The sequence below is a fragment of the Hippocampus bargibanti genome, linkage group LG10 (genome assembly GCF_051943395.1).
Source record: "Hippocampus bargibanti isolate YZ-2025 linkage group LG10, ASM5194339v1, whole genome shotgun sequence".
NCBI lineage: Eukaryota > Metazoa > Chordata > Actinopteri > Syngnathiformes > Syngnathidae > Hippocampus > Hippocampus bargibanti.
This window is the reverse complement of record NC_142743.1, coordinates 20,474,665-20,492,016: the sequence shown is the minus strand read 5'-3', so window position 1 is coordinate 20,492,016 and position 17,352 is coordinate 20,474,665.

The window sequence follows — 17,352 nt, the reverse complement described above, 5'->3', positions numbered from 1 at the left end:
TCCAAGCAAAACATGTCATTATCCACAGGTGAGCATATTATGAATCACGAAAAATATTTTTCATGTTATATTTGAAACCCTTACGTGAGTGACAACTTGACTGAGAAAAAAAAAACAAGGAGCAAACTAAAACGACCACTTAGAATGTCTATTGTCAGGTTTTATTGCAGTGAAATGGATACTTGAAGAAGTATCTGGATTAAAGCCAAAGTAAATGAGTGAAAAGATGTTATTTCAGATAAAAGCAGCACATTTCAATAAACTGCAGGAGACGTACGCCTTCTGGGCAATTTGTAAGTCTCTGGTCAGGGTTCGAACACAAAATGAGCTTCCATCACTTTCTGTGTGGTTAAAAGATGATATTACCATGGCCTTTTCCTCCCAAACTCAAGAGAGGCAAAGTGTTTCTCATATTCGCTGTGGTTCATACACTTATATTATTACTTGGAGAAAAGGTTAAAGTGAACTCCTGGTATGTGTTTCATAAGTCTTAACGTCTCTAATGGCCTCATTCAATAGGTGTGATGTTCAACATAAACACCAAAGGACTTTGCCAGAGCCATACAAGGACATTTCAATTACCAGTTTTGGGATGTCGTGTTTTTTGGCAATGTCCAGGTCCTTTAAAACCTTGTCCCATGTTGCTATCGACACCAATGTATTCCAATAGCGGGATACAAACATAGCAATACTGGCAGAAATTGGGTTGTAATAGCTGGAGCCTTCCCAGAGTAGGCAGGGGACACCCTGAACCTGTGTGTGACCTAACTCAATCTTCTTCTTTTGCTTATTTCCCCATTGTGGGACGATTAAAGGCTTTCTGATTCTGATTTTGATTCTGATTTTCCTTCTGTGTTTTCCCTTTCGCGAATCAGTGTCCTCCATCTAAACCTGTTTTGTACATCCTCTTCTCTTACACCAGCTACCTTCACGTCCTCTCTGACAACATCCATAAAGCTCCTCTTAGGCCTTTCTTTCGTTCTCCCGCCTGGCAGTTCATGGCTCAGCATCCTTCTCCCAATATAATATGTAACCTAATTCAATATATATACACACGTATATACCGGTACTCAGTTATTTTAAAAACATAATTGAGACAAAAGACCTGCTTTCAGCACTGGGCTAGTGCTGCAAGACTAGATAAAGTGTTCAGCAAGAGCACCTATTTTTTTTTTACAATGAATCATTATCAAAATCAAAAGAAAAGTGGAGTGTGAAAAGATGAAATAAATAAATAAATAAATAAATAAATAAATAAATAAATAAATACATAAATAAACAAGGCAGTGCTTTAAAGCTTAAATTTTCAGAAACATCTCTTTCCAAGTGATGATTCAACAGTGAAATACTCTCAAATATGTCACTACGGGCACCAACATGATTGGATAATGACCTAAATTGCGTTTTTGACATTTGACATTCTGAGTGTGATTATTTGATGTGTACACTATCGATCTAAGGTTCTCTGATGAACTGATTATCTTTGGGTGACTCTTCACATGACATTTAACTCATTCACTGCCATTCCTGAATTTGTTCGGGTTTTGTTTTTTCATGCTTGGGTGCTGATAAAGTGCTGGCCACCTTTTCCACAAGAGGGCAGTATTTCCCCCTTTTCTATGTTAGCGCTTTGTTCCAGCTTCAGCTGTTGTCAAAGCGCGATATAAACCAATATGTATGTATTGCATTGTATTTTGGACAGCAACCCTCATTTCAAGCTCATATAACTCCAGACACATATAATTTAGGAATTCACTTTTTCATTCTGATGAAAGAAGAGAGTGTAAGGTTTCTTATGCTGCATTGAATGTTGATGTAGTCTTAAAACTCAAATTTTCTGTGTGTCCTGGAATTCAAGTGACAATGATAAAAACCCTGGCACTGGAGTGAACACGTTTGCACGTCTGGCAGTGAATGAGTTTTCTCATCACTGCTATCATGCCAACTTTGAATGATACGCATTCGAGTGACAACAGGATGAAACAGCCGCAAGACGTTCTTTTGGGCAGACGTCAGTCACAACACGGAAAGCTCGCATTTCATTCAAGCAAATATGTAGAAGTACGACGGTGTCTCCGTTCTTCGCTGGTCGATACGAGAGCTCACCCTGGGTGGGAACGTACAATAAAACGCAACACTGAAAAGCAGTGAGACGCGACTCCCTCCAACAGCGAGACAGGTCACATGAGGGATGTCACAAGGGGTCAAAGGTTGTCCAACTACCTTGGGTGGCATAGTTTGGTTTCGTCCGCCAAATCCTCCCCCGGGGAGCCATGAGGAGACTTTCTCCAAATTTAGACAAACACAAATTACTCTCTCAGCGCTCCGCTGTGTCTTGACATCGACACGCTATTCCCATGTTACACATCATGTGTACTGCAAAAGAGCTGGGGAAAGATTTGGATAATAAATGTATTGAGTTCTAAGCACGATAGCCCCGGTGGGTGAATAAATGAAAATGTTGTCAGCTATCTATGCCAGTGAAAACAAAATACCTATGGGATGAAAATAAACATTGTGTTGTAGTCATGAATGGGAAAACTTTTACAAGATGGCAATATCATTTATCAGAAACTATTTTGATGGTGAAATTGCTTCGTCAATAATATGTAGTGCAACTGCACACAACTGCAAACTACAGTAAAGTCTCGTTTTATCGATATTCTCGGGAGTCCGAAAAAATATCGATATAACCGGGACTATCGATATATCCGACCCTGCGCGCATGTAATTTTCTCCTTGCGTTCATAGAAATAGTATCGTAATAAGCGGTACTATCGATATAACCGATATCGATATAACGAGACTTTACTGTATATCCAGAAATATTTTTTTAAGGACAATTTTGCTGCCCATTCATGGATTTTGTATAATGCTTGTGCTCATTTTGGTTGACAATATATCTTAATTTTGACTTCAATTTGGATTACACTAAAAACACGTCATTCTTGGTGGCAAAAAAAAAAAAGTCGACTTGATAGGGCGCTGCATCATTTCAAGGTTCAGCCAGTTTGGGCAGGGCTCTAAACTTTCGCCTCAGGGCTGATGGTAGCCTGTATTCAGATCTGGCAGCAACATTTCAAATGCATATGCTGTTTTAGTTGCCAAAAGGAAATAATATCATGACATTTTGAAAAAAAAAACAATTAAAATCTTCCTGCCAGAATGCTGACGAGAAACATATCGAGCAATGTTAGCGACCACATCTTTGTTCAGATGTCATTACAATCTGTAAGAATGTTATGAAATGAAACAATAGCCCATCTGAACTTTTGAGCGAAAAGCCACACAAGCACGGGGAGAACTCGTGCACTCCGCACAGAAAGGTTGGAGAGTGCAACACAAAAAAAACTTAATATAAGGCATACGTGCTAACCACATGCAGAGGTAGAAGTTGCGGGAATCCACCCAAACGGTCCAAACACAGCGATTGTTGACGGGGGTATCTGCGTGAGAATTGATGGCCACAAAAAAAGAGGGAAAAAAACTCATCTATCCCCCAACCTAAGTTCAAAAGAATTGTTTACAAAAATGTGTTGTCCTTAATTGGTTGGTGTCTTGGAAGCCAATTGTTTGTGTCAGACATGATTTAAGTTGAAAAGCAGTGGAACCTGGCCTTCTTCTACAGTATTTTAGTCCAACACATGACTGCACATTTAGAGTGGTGAACTGACCTGAATTCATCACTTCTCCAACTTGTAGGTGCAATAATGAATGTGTATTTATAACAGCTAAATATAGGAATAGATAATACAGATGTGTAATTCGTTTCACATTGCATGGAAACCTGCAAGATTCATTCAAACCCTCTTGAGAAACCTCAGAGAGAAAGGTGACCAGAAGAAATCTTGAAATCGAAAAGAGAAACATCCTATATAAAAACATAGGATACTCTGAGCCAAATTCACAAAGTGTGGTCGTTGAGAACAACTTCAATTACAGTCAATTTGCACCGGCGGTTGACTTGTCTTGACTCCTGTTCACAAAGGATCTGCGCTAATGATATACCAAGCGCAAGCGCGCTCACAAAGATTGACAACTAGGTGCAGTTTGCACCTGATTTGCCTCTAGGGGCAATGAGCCACACGTAGCAAAGTATACATTCTGGCTTTGTTTCAAGTACACCGTGGTGGAACAATTGAAGTGAGGATGAGAAAGATGAAACATTCAGACCGCGGTGAATATGCAAATTGCACCCGTCTACCTGCCCATCAACAATCTGGATGACAGCGCAGTTGTTGTTTGCGCTATTCAAAAGCCACAACATCCTTAAGTGAATTTCGCCATCTGTCTTTCGCTCCCCCACAAATTGCTGCAGTGTGCACACGATGCAACTGGTGCAGCGCATTTTTGTACAACATTAAACACATGGAGCCAATGTTCCCTCGAAAATTCCATGTGTCCATTCACACAATCTTCCCAGCATTCTTTGAACCGCAGCGAACATCAGACATGCGCACAGCAGCCAAACAAGTGTCCAAAACTAGAGATCACAAGTTACATTATGTGGGTATATTACAAACAAAAAAATTAATAAATCCTCTTCTATCAAAATAGACCCAGCAATCTATAATGACAGTCACTTCCAAAAAGCAGCTCAAAAATATCAAATTTTCAATCATCTTGAACATTTCACAACAGCTAAATGTCACTAAATGCTCATGTGGAACTGTCGCAGCTTGGAATTGAAGCGGATTTACGTGGGACAGGAGATGTGAGACAATTTCTTTTCGTTAATGGATGCGAAAGCTGCGTGTTTGCTTTCAACATTTAGCTTATAGTAGACGTGTACATTCCACCATGACTTCCCTGATCCACTGCTGAAAAGGATACTTTGATCCTCTCCTCTTTCATCTAGAACTGCTTCGTGTCACAAAGAAGGTACAGCAAGTGCTGAAGAATGAATGACTCTCTGTGTCTTTGTGTTGTCATATTATTTGTTATTGAGTTTTTTTGTTCTTTTGACTTCAGGATGGCGCCGCAAGAGTGGCTGCTCCTGTATTTTGTTTTCTCTACTTCTTTCTTTCCTAACTTTGCTGCTGTGAAATGTAAATTTCTCCACTGCTAGACGAATAAAGGTACATCCAATCCAATGCAATCCAATCCAATCCAATCCATAACTGTGAAAACATACAGTCGAGCTGTTTGTTTTAAAATAATGGCAAACATTGCCAAAGAAAACATCCAACTCGTGTTTCTCCCAACAAGTCTGCCTTTATTCCGCGACTAGTTAATGCACTTGCAATCCTCTTACTCAGTCCACTGGCACCAACTCATTTTTTTTAATTGCATGCTATTATTTTATATGTAATGAGTAATGAGTGTTGGAATGTGATTGGATGAGTCCGAAACTGCTTTGTGTGACTGAGAGAGAACAGCAGTATAGGTTCTGTAAAAATGAACTAACTATAAATGATTACATAAATAAATAAATATTGACCCGTCTATCATCAACTTAGTACTGAGCGCCAAAAAAATACAACAAATCTGAAATTACTCAACACCTTGGATTGCTTACAGTAGTATTTCGTAATTCCGCTACATTTTTTTAAATATAATTTGCTCAATATTCATTTTGAAGGCATTCAGTTGAACAGTAAATAGTAAGACGTGTAACATAAAACAGACTGAGGAGTGTGAGTGGACTGGAGCCAAAGGCTGTGTCAGTGAGGACAAGCACAATTGAAATTGGAAGAATGGATGATAGCAATGAAACTGTCCCCCTCACTTTTATTTGTCTTTGTAGTACGTGAACCAGAAAACAGCATTCCAATGTTAGTAGATTTAGGACAATGTTAAAACAAATGTAAATGCAAACATTTAAAGGACAACCGACATCACTTTTTTGTTTCCTAACTGACATCAGAAAAACTTTTATAGCATCTAAAATACCCAAAACACGCAAGCTGATATTTTTATTCAAATGCAAAACACCAATAAAAATGACTTATTAAAGTGTCCAAAATCTGCAAAAAAATTGAGCTGTGAATTGGGCATTTTCAGAAAGTCCCGCCCCCAGTTTGTGAGATCACGCCAAGACGTCTTGCATTGCTTGAGAATCAAAACAATGGCTTCAGATTCGGAGAATATGCTTTCTTGTTACACATCCAGTTATGAATATGATTCAAATAGTTCTGAAGAGGAAAGCATACATGTTTCAAATCGATTAAATAATTTATTCCGTGCCATTTCGGGGTGAAAATGTAGCACTGAAAAAGAGGCAGAAAATGGTGACAAAGCTCAGTGTAAGGAAATAATCAGCCCGTTTCCACAGGCTGATTAATTCCTTACACAGAGCTTTGTCGTCCTCTTCTGCCTCTTTTTGGTGCAACACGAAGTTTTCAGTCCAAACAAGTACAGCAAAATGCATTGACGTGATGGAATGACTGCTACAATGTGTCCTTTTTTTCGGTGAGGGGCGTTCCTTCAGTGACGAAGGGTGGGGACTCGTCACCAACTCAAAAACATGACTTCCGGAGTACTCAGCGCGAGTCTTAAAATGTAAAATATAGCTATAAGCGGTGGAATCTTTGTAAAATCCGCTCAGTAGAAGTCATTTGAAGCCATTTTACAAATTATGGACACAACTTGTCCGGGGATGTCGGTTGTCCTTTGAGTGGTGGTTGATTCTACTTTGCAACATTTTATTACCATGGAAACGTTACAAACAAGCATTTTTTTCGACACAAGGGTCTCCGACAACTCTTATGTTGCTCTGCTGTGATATCACAAACAACAATGCCCGATGGTTGACGTTTGTATCTGGGAAACATCAGTTGTGAATCAAAAGGTGGCACGTTTGCCAAGCTGTATACTATCAAGGGGCAAGAATGTTCTGGAAAATGGAACTAAAACTATCAAAAAAATGAATGGATGATAGATTCAACAACGTAAATTAATACCATCTACATGATACACAAGATGAAATGTGATACTTTGCATTGATTCTTACTAAACTATTTCCTCTTCTCCTCAAGGTCAAGATAATCAAATGTGACTATGTGAAGCCAGTAAAGCTGTTTTTCCTCAAAGTTTCCATTACTTTTTTCTTGACCTACAATAGTCCTAAAACCAGCATGAAAATTCCTTGTCAAAGATATATTTGCACAACGCAGAAGCACAGACAAGCCGTTGTCAGTCTTTCTCTTGTTTGTTGAAAGATCCAATTCAGTCGTGAGAGTGTTATTTCTGTATGAGTGTCTTTGTGTTTGGCCTTTGATTCCATGTTGGGACTTTGTGGGAAACGGGCGGATAAATCAAATATTTTTAACAGCAGAATTAACTCATTGGTCAGAGTTCGGTGTCATAGACCTGTGGTGCATCTGTGTCAATAGACTCTCCAGCAACATTGTCAGAATCCTTAACCCACAGGTGTCATAGTCAAGGCCCGGGGGCTAAATCTGCCCCCCCCCCCCCCCCGGTCATTTTATTTGTCCTGGGAAAGAAAATCAATCATGTCAAGTGCTTTAATTTTTGCTAAAGTCCGAACCTAAATTTCTAATTGTCGTATGTAAACCACCATAACAGTCATTATTCCTGACTTCAGATTTGAAAACTACTGTAGTTATTCATTAATTTACTCTGAATGTAATGTGTGAAGGAAATGACACATTCTAAGGGTTTCCCCAAATTTATAACTGTCATGATCTGGTTGGCGACCAACGGGTGGCGCTGTCGGCCCCGCCTGCACCTGCACAGGCGCTGGTCGTCCCGATCAATGGCTGACTGCCACGTTCTGATTGGCAACCAACGGGTAGAGCTGTCGGCTCTGCCTGCAGGCGCACAGGTGTTGGTCGTTCCAATCAGTGGCAGTCAAAAGGACTCCCGGCACGACCATTCGGTGTCGGGTCATTGCATTGTGCAGTGCATTCATTGCATTGTATGCTGTGCATGTGTTTTCTGCACCCTGTCAAGTTTGTTTCATCCTGGCAGACTTTTACTCTTGGTTTTCTTTGATACTTTGTATTTTTCTGTTCAGATGATTTTGAGGTTTTAAATTTTGTTCCTGCTGACTTTATTTTAATACAATTTCTCAAGTACAACTTGCTGCTCCCTCCTGCCTGCTTATTTTGAGATCCACAACCGCCATCACCACCTTGCAAACTGTGACAATAACGACCCTCGAGAGGAAACCGTAACTACAATGTGGCCCGCAGGGAAAAAATGAGTTTGACAACCCTGCCTTAACCATTAAGTCCATCCATTGAGGCGTGGTGCATTATTTAGACATTTGTAGTTTTTTTTTTCAAAAAAATACATGAAACCGTGCCATTGAAACCAAATCTAATGCTCAAGGCAAACAGGTTTGACAATGGAATTTGTAAATGTATTCTATGACTGAATTCTTGCTGGGTCAGAAAAGAAAATCCAGCGGCACAAAGCAAATTGACTGAAAATAAAAATTCTAAAGTCCCGAATGTTAATATTCCACATTTATATTATGTTAATTCTAACTAAAAACAGTGGCTAGCAGAGTGCCAATATAAATGATAGGACGATTTTATAATTGGATCTATCAATACATAATACATAATACAAGTAATAATACAAAAAAAAGTAACAAATGTATACTTATCGTTTGTGATCAATTTTAATGGAAATGGGCTGTGAAGCTGGACTGCGAAATGGGCTTAAAAAGTAGCTCGTGTCTTGTACTTAAATCATCAGATTCCACGCAGCGGCTTTTGTTTCTCCTTCCTCCTGTGATGCTGCGCCTAGTGAAACAATGCCAAACTTTAACAATCATCTTAAAACCACATGTCGTCACATATATCCAGGGCCTAGTTCCAGCTTCAAGGTCAGAGTGCTTGAAATGATATGAGAGCGCGTCTCTACAGTTGGATCCGCCACACAGACGCAAAGTGATGCAGATGCTTCTCTCTCTTGTGTTTGCTGAGAGAGCATTAATCATCAGTGGATACCGCTGACAGCAGTATTTGTGATTGTTCTTGATTGAAACTGGTGATACGCGCTCACCCGAGAATGTTCCTGTTCAATATCAGCCTGGGCGAAGACAGCAAAGTGTTTCAAGGCGTCAATGTAGCACACATTCTGGTTTCAAACCATAACATGCACATACTCTAGTTAGAGTTGACCTTTTACAAAGTGAAGGTGTGCTACCCAAGTTCCAGAGTGAAACTAAGAGAAGAGGCCAGCTAATAAATAAAATATAATAGAGATCATAACAATATGAGCACGCGCATAATCTAATGATGAAAGCAAGAGCCGTGTCAAATACGCGGCAGCCTTTACAAATTCACGGTAGCTTAATTCTAATTGAATGAGAGGTGTCAAGTTCACAGCATTTAATGATGGCGGTTGCAGTTTTCAATGGTGCTAAACTGAATAAAGTCAACAAGACGAGAGCTGTGTCTGATAATCTGGTTACTTCAATTCAAGATGTCATGATGGTGGACGATATAAACGCACTAATATCAAATGGTGGTAACATCTTGGATTGTCATTCACTTCTCAGTGTTGTGTTGACCGGAAACCACTGGTTATTCAGATCAAAATATGATTTTTATTTGTTGACACCAATTGGATGAGGGCTGACATGAAGTGTCCAATGATGATGATCTCAACCTCCTTCAAATGAGATAACATCCTTCAGCTCGCAACTGCTGTTTAAGCAATCAGATAGAAATGGGTAATATCGTAGTCAAACACAAAACACAACTTATCAAGACTGCAATCTATCACTAACAGGTTCTGTTTGGACAATTCAAAGCCTACGCATCATGAAATAACGTAAGGCGTGAGGAGTGTTTCCTTTGCTCATCAAGACCAGATGGCATCAGCTATTAGTTAAGAATTTGATCTTTGCTGGAAAATGTTGGATTTCACAGCAAATGTTATTTCCTTGTGTGACTCAGCTACTGACACTCAATGCTGATACCTCACACATGCTCTTTTCACCTGGGAGAGAGGAGCCACATGAAGGCAGACAAGAAATGTGCATGCCTGCCTAAGGGGTTTATGATCTTATATTAATCAGATTGGCGGGGCTTTTCATGCATGGAAGGCTTTTAAGAACGATCATGTTTTTTTCTTTTAAGAAAATGGAGAATGAAATGAACAAATACGGACGGACGGACGGACAGACAGTTGACAAAATGAATGTGAAAAAATGAAATCAGTTTCCGCCACCCAATTTTAGTAGACAATAAAAGACAAAGAAATCTTGTGAGTTTTTGGAAAGGTGTGTTTTTGTTGAAATATACAACATTTGCAGATGATGGGCAATAAAGACAGGATGTGCTATTTCTATGGATGCATATTAAAATGTATTATACTATATATTCTATCCACGCCGCAAACATATCAAGTGTTTTGTGAGCACGTATAAACAGTCACATTATCAGAATCAGAATCATCTTTATTGCCAAGTATGTAGAACACACAATGAATTTGTTTCCGGTATGTGATGTGTTTTATTCAAGTGTTTTATTCAAGTCCCATTTATGACTATTTCTTATCCGATTACTTTCATTCACTATATCTTTATTAAACGAGACAATGGGTGTATATGAAAGACGTAGCAATATTGTATTAGAGTAATTGTTTAACTGAAGCCAATTAATACATTGAAAAGGAAAATATTCTTCTCCTGCAGCGCTCACACATAAATGCTTTCCAGATAGAACCTCAAGCCAAAGTGTGCACGCTGAGCAGACCTTCCTTGAATAAACGAAAGCATGAATTAATTACAATGTGGTTGAAGTAGGACCAGAATGGTAAACTTTCCTGATGCCCAGTTGATTGACGACAGAAATGAGTGTTCCAATCAAAAAGAGGATCTAATGCTCAACTAACACGGTTTTCATGATGATATCTTTGAAAAAGAAAGACTCCTGGCCCATCGACTACCCCCTAGATTTATTTTGGGGTGGATGGATTTAGGGTGCAGGATCTTGTATGCATGTATAGGCCAATGCAAATACCACTCAGACATTTAAATTACAGCAATTTATACTCTGTAACATAAAAAGACTGCAAACATACCATCTGGAACTATATAAATTGCCCATTGCTCTTTGACATCACAACGTGCAGCTAGATTACACATCATACAAATGTCTTGCAGTAACAATTAGTAAAGGATTTCAGTAAGATAAGATGGTCAAATGTATTCCTTCATCCATTTTCTTTACTGCGTGAGGTCATTCGAGTAACCAAAACCAGATCTCCATCGTCCTGGTAGGGGGAAAATTATATTTTGAGTAAAATAGAAAAAAAAAGATGGGGTCCTGGAGAGTGTGCAGTTATTTTGTTGATCTAAAAGCTATAGGTATATTTGAAGTGCAAAGTCTTTGCATTGGAATAAGCAGAAATGCATGTGAATAATGCCAACTGACTAAGAATGTGCTAAGAGCTAATGCTAAATGCTGGTTCATTTTCCCAACGTTCATGTGGTACTGGCAGGGTGGGTGCGGTTCCCACTCAGTGATGCAGTAAATTTGGCTCTGACTCGTCGTTTGTCTGTGAGTATGCCTTGTGTTTGACTGGAGACCAGTCTGGGGTGTAATCTCATTTCCACATGAAATCACCTTAAATAGGATTCAGCTCACTCAAGACCATGAACAGGATCATCAGTATAAGGTAGAAAGAGAACATAAAGGGATCAATGAATGTATTTTCGCGGAACATCAATATTTCCTAAAACTATACAGTACAGTGAGACCTCAACTTACGAACTTAATTGGTTCCCAGACAGAGTGTGTAAGGCGAAAAGTGTGTACCTCAAAAAAAAAAATCCCATAGGAAACCATTAAAATGGGAATAATCCATTCCCGGGTTTCCATAAAATGTACTTTTCAACTAAATAAGCCTTAAAACTACACACAACATACCTTATTCTATGTATAATAAATGTGCTATTGTATTGTAATGAAAGAAATACACTGCATTGTATCATAATTTGCATTTGTGATGGTCATTGATGGCTTGATGGAATGGCGTTGGAGGTCGAAGGTTAAACGGAATTGCTGTTTGGAAAGAGAGGCGCATTACATGAGGACTGTAATTAAAAAAATAAACTGTGCTGTAAAATAGTTTTATTGACCTTTTTGATGGTCGTTGATGGCTTATGGAAGGAGAGTCACCTTCCATAAGGACTGTTGATAACTTAACCTCTGGTGCTGTTCGGTCGTGTGCTTCCGCCGAAGATCACTTCGCCAGCCGTGTGGTGGGTGTGTACTCTGAAAATAGTGCTTATTATAAGGTTTAATTTTCAGAAATTTGAAGTTTGTAAGACGAAAAGTTTGTAAGATAAGGTGTTTGTAAGTTGAGGTCTCACTGTATATCATATTGGATTACAGTAACACAAACAACGTTTTACAATGCATAAAATAGTTCCTCTTTCACGAAACGTTCGTCCGATTACCAAAACCGAAAATCCAAATTCTAATGTTAATGTCCTGTCATGAAAATAAATGAAGCTGAAACTTTCCAGAATTCCCCTCACAAAACTTCCCATGGTGAGTTACCAGAAATATACTGCAAAGTGCCCTCCCTTATGGAGCACTGCTGACATTATAATCAGAATGTTGTTTATACCTATTTTCTTGTTGATGATGTTCTAAAAGTCACTTTGTTCCAACAGTCTCCTTGCACAGACAGGGAGTCTACCTGTATACTGTTTACCAGAAAACTTGGAATCTCCCTTCTGAACAACAAAAGGTGGACGTGCATGTGCAAGCGGACCGTGTCTATTTGTGTACACTTAAGTGTGAGGACTCCATGTCCTCTCAGATATCTCCCCGTACGACCCACTCACGTACGTAGGTGTAACCTATTCTGCACAGCGCCTCCACTCCTCATCCTTCCCAAGTCGGGGAGCAAGCAATCGAGGGAGCGGCCGTGATCTCCGGCGCTCGCTACGGAAACAATGGCGACATGCCTTTGGGTGACAGCAGGGGACAGGAACATGCACAAACACAGGAACCCGCCGTTCTGCCACTAGGGCAGACCACCCTGAGAATCTGGAGGCGGGATTTGCTCTCCTTTGCTCTTATATGCCCTAATATGAGAAAAATGATACACTTGCTGATTGTGTACTGTTGTTAGCCAACAGGTCCCTAAGGGACCAGCTCTAAGCGCCACACAGTCTTAAGGAATGGGACAGAGCTATTTTCAGACACAATGTATGATCACGTGGAGTCAAGACAACAGTTTAATTAGATTTACCAAAATTAGAACAAATTATATTAGCGTAATTGTGGGCAGCTCAGTGGAGTAATGGTAAGTGTGGCTTCATTAATTGAGAAGGTCCAGGTTTGAATCTCAGTTGTGGCACTTTATAAACACTTTTCAGGTGTGAAAATTAATCGCTATCAAATTAACACCGGCAGATTTGCAGGTTAGCTGTGACTTCGCAGTCCCATATTGAATCACTGATAACATGCAGCCAGAAACATTCAGCTTAAATTTGTTTTCACCGCTGCTTCCGGCGAGTAGGATTCCATTCCGCATTATTCTTAAAAACAGAAGAAGTAAAATGAAATTAATTCAATATTTTTTTAAATCAAAAACACTAAAAATGAATTAACTTTAAAACAGTCAGATTAAACACGGCTTCTACTTGCTGGCATGCGGGGGGAGTGGGGGGGGGGCGAATATTTGTACGAGTGTGTCAATTGTTAGCGTCTCGAAACAAAATAACAGAGCAGTTCAAACTAGTAACTTCATTGTAATCCTAAAGGTCAGCCTGGAAGCGGTCATGGGCCTGGACTCATTGTCTGTTTCGTTCCACCAAGTCAAACAGCTCGCATTCTATTCTAACTGCATGCATTGTAGTAGCTCATTAATTATACCTTCCACAATGGACTGACTGATAATAACATAATAGGGCAATAACCCTGCATATCAGCGATACAGAAAGAACCATTGACTTCCGCCTTACTCATTGTTGTGTACTAATGTCAAGTACAGATAGCCTGTAACACTACAATAAATTAGCAGATTACATCGCTTGGCACCCATTGGGCACCGAGTGGCTCAAATCACCCGCACAAAGCGCCTGGTGCCTCTTGTAGCATTGTTCAGTATTGATGAGCTTGACCTTGAGGAATTCCTACTGAATTTCTGTCAGTCTGACCTGATGGTAGCTGCCAAAGTAAACATGATTAATCAGCCAATACACCAAGCTCGCACAGCTCACAAATCATTGATGAGCAACAAGACTGCTGTGAACGTTTAGTTTTAACTTTTAGTGAACTATACTTTTATTTTTAGTTATACAACCAGACACGCTTGGGCACTCGTGTTAGGAACGCAGGCGACAGAATGTTGGGAGCAAAACAGTTCTCCCTCTGTCTTGTATTATAGGCCCACAGGCTGCTTATCTTTCAGCAGGAACCCCCCACTGAGTGAGGCTTCACTTTCGAACAATGCAGATTTAAAGTAGGGCCACCAGGCTTTTTCAACAGGTCCAGTGTGAGAACATGTAGTCAATGTGGCTTGTTTGTGTCAGAAACATTTAGTAGACTACTACGAGTGGTTCAAAGCCATTTTACATACATTACATACATAAGATATTATGTGCAAAATTGAGCTGTCGAAAAAATAAATAAACAATATTAGTCTGTGATTGAGATATTTTTAGGCCAGCAGAGAAGGCCTTGAAGGCCTTGATTGCCACACCACTGACTATTTCACAATATAATGCATTTTTTAATCTATACTATTGGTGTTATTTCTTACAAATTTTTGAAAATTGCTTGCTCTCTTTGATGGGTTTAATGGCCGAATAAACATGCCGTTTTGGTGGTCTCCTGAAAAGTGATAAATTTGGAGGAGCAAGCATTTCGCCCAGACATACTCGCCACCGCTAACAGCTAGCATGGCTGAAGAACATTCAAGGTATGGTCGATGTCAAAGTCTATATGCTAAGAGAGCCGCAACACTTAAAGATGAGCGTTAGTTGACAATGTTGGCTTCTGAAAAGGGCCGCATACGTAGTTGCTCAGGCGGCGATAATGTCACAAATCCAGATGTGCACACAAGTGTAATTAAGTGACCAATGGAATCTTATTTTATCACTGTCATTTAGGAATAGATATTATGCAGACGGCCTCAACTCCCTGCACGTGTCTTTTCTTTTAAATAAATAAATTCACTGCATTTCTCTGAAACTCAAACATGTTGAGTTTGTCTAGGGAATTCCCTGGTGAAGGAATGTGTCATGTAGGGAAAATGAAAACAAAAATAGACACACTTGGTGGCAGTTCAAAGGTGAGAATTTTTGGACTCCATCAAGCAAACTCTGAGACGTTTCACCCAAGAACACTATAGATGTTATGAAGCATACAGTTCTTTGTCTATTGTCAGATTCTCCCAGCCTCACCCTGTGTTACCATAACTTGACTATTACTGGAAGAAACATAGAAGAGACAAGTGAATACTGAACTCCTTTTGTTTTCAAACACAGTTAAAGTGCAAGAACTTCGTCTGACCTAAACCCAGATTTCAATGATGACAGGATACATGTCTGCATAAAACAAAAGTTGGAAATGTAAAACATGTCCTACAACACAGCCTCTTTTTTTCCTCTCATTTTCTTTTTCATTTCAGCACCCCAAAAAGTTTTTGTTTTGTTCTTCTTTTCTGCATCAGATGCTATTGTTCAATATTCTTGTATTTAACAGCAATTATGTTGTCGCAGAAACGTGTTACATCTCTGCTATTTGAATCTACTATAAACAGATTGGGTGTGGGGGGCTGGGTTCTTATTGAAGCATCCATGAAAGATTCGAATGGTAGACTAAGATCAGAAGAATTTCCTGTCTTTTGGGGCTTATCCACCACTCGTAATCATTTTCTCTTGCAAAGTGGGATTTCCCCTCAACAATACATTTAAAGTAGTGATCAGACTGAGGGTTCTTCTCCGCTCCATATGTTTCGGATTTTCTTGGAGACATAGCGGATCACGCATACTGTACATTGTTGGGACAGGAGATTGGTGGGGGGTAAAATAGGTCACAATGTGGAGCTTTTACTTTCAGGATAGCATTTGAGGAGTAACAAAGTAACTTAAACAATTTCAAAAAAAGAAAATCAATGTTATAGACACAGCCAGGAACTATAGAAAGTATTAAAAGAATCATCGATAAGAAGAAAAAAAATCTTCAGTAAATTTTATGATATCATTGCAACAGTAAATCCCCCTGGTTTCAAACTGTGGCATTCTTCCCAGACCAAAATTCAGGTACGATGAATGTCAAGCCTGTCACGTTTTGCAAGGTGGTGATGGCGGGTGCGGATCCCAAAAAGCAGGCAGGAGGGAGCAGGAGGTTGTGTTTGTCAAATTGTATTAAAATAAAGTCATCAGGAACAAAATGTAAAACATCAAAGTCATCTGAACGGAAAAAATACAAAGTATCAAAGTCCGCCAATGTGAAAAAAAACACATGCACAGCATACAATGCATACACAATGCACAATGCATACAATTGCACACAAAGCATACATAATACAACAAACAATGACCCGACCACGAATGGTTGTGCCGGGTGTCCTTTTGAGTGTCACTGATTGGGAACGACCAGCACCTGCGAGGCAGCAGGCAGGGCTCACAGTGCTACCCGTTGGTCGTCAACCAGATCATGACAAAGTCAAGAGTGAATGCAAAGTACGTTAAACTATCATTGGTTTTCCTCCATCCCAGCTTCACAACCACCTGCAATTTACAACAAGGCTCTTGTAACACACTGAGTGAGAAAACCGTGATCAAATCTGCCTGTACACTTTTCTTTCTTTGTTTGACCACAGCCTCACACACATGGCGCTCCAGCATGTTTCCTGCCATGGATCCAAAGAAAAGTGTGTTTCTAATTATACACTGGGCCCGAGGTTAAGCACACTCTCTGCAGGCCACCAATAGCCACAGGGATTTATGATACCAAGTTTCAAACTCCCACCCGAGACACAAAGCTGCCCACTTTCTTCTGGCCATAAATCAAACCAGTAGCTGCACTTCTGTTTCTAACTGAGATGTAGACCTGCATTGGCAAGAGGAAAAAAATGACATTCATGAATTTTCATATCACTTGAAATGTACACTCATACTCAGTAATTCATCTTCAGTCACGAGCTGACCAGACAAAGAGAATCTCAAAGTAGTTTTGAAGAAAATGTTCCCGACGTGATAATAATAATAATAATAATAATAATAATAATAATAATAATAATAATAATAATAATAATAATAATAATAATAATAATAATAATAATACATTTCGTTTATAAGCCTGATACACCAGAAAATACAGTAATTACAAAAAGCAATTTATTTGAAACCTTTCCCAGTGCTAGAACAAATTCTTCTTCGAAAGACGACAAGACCTCCACTGG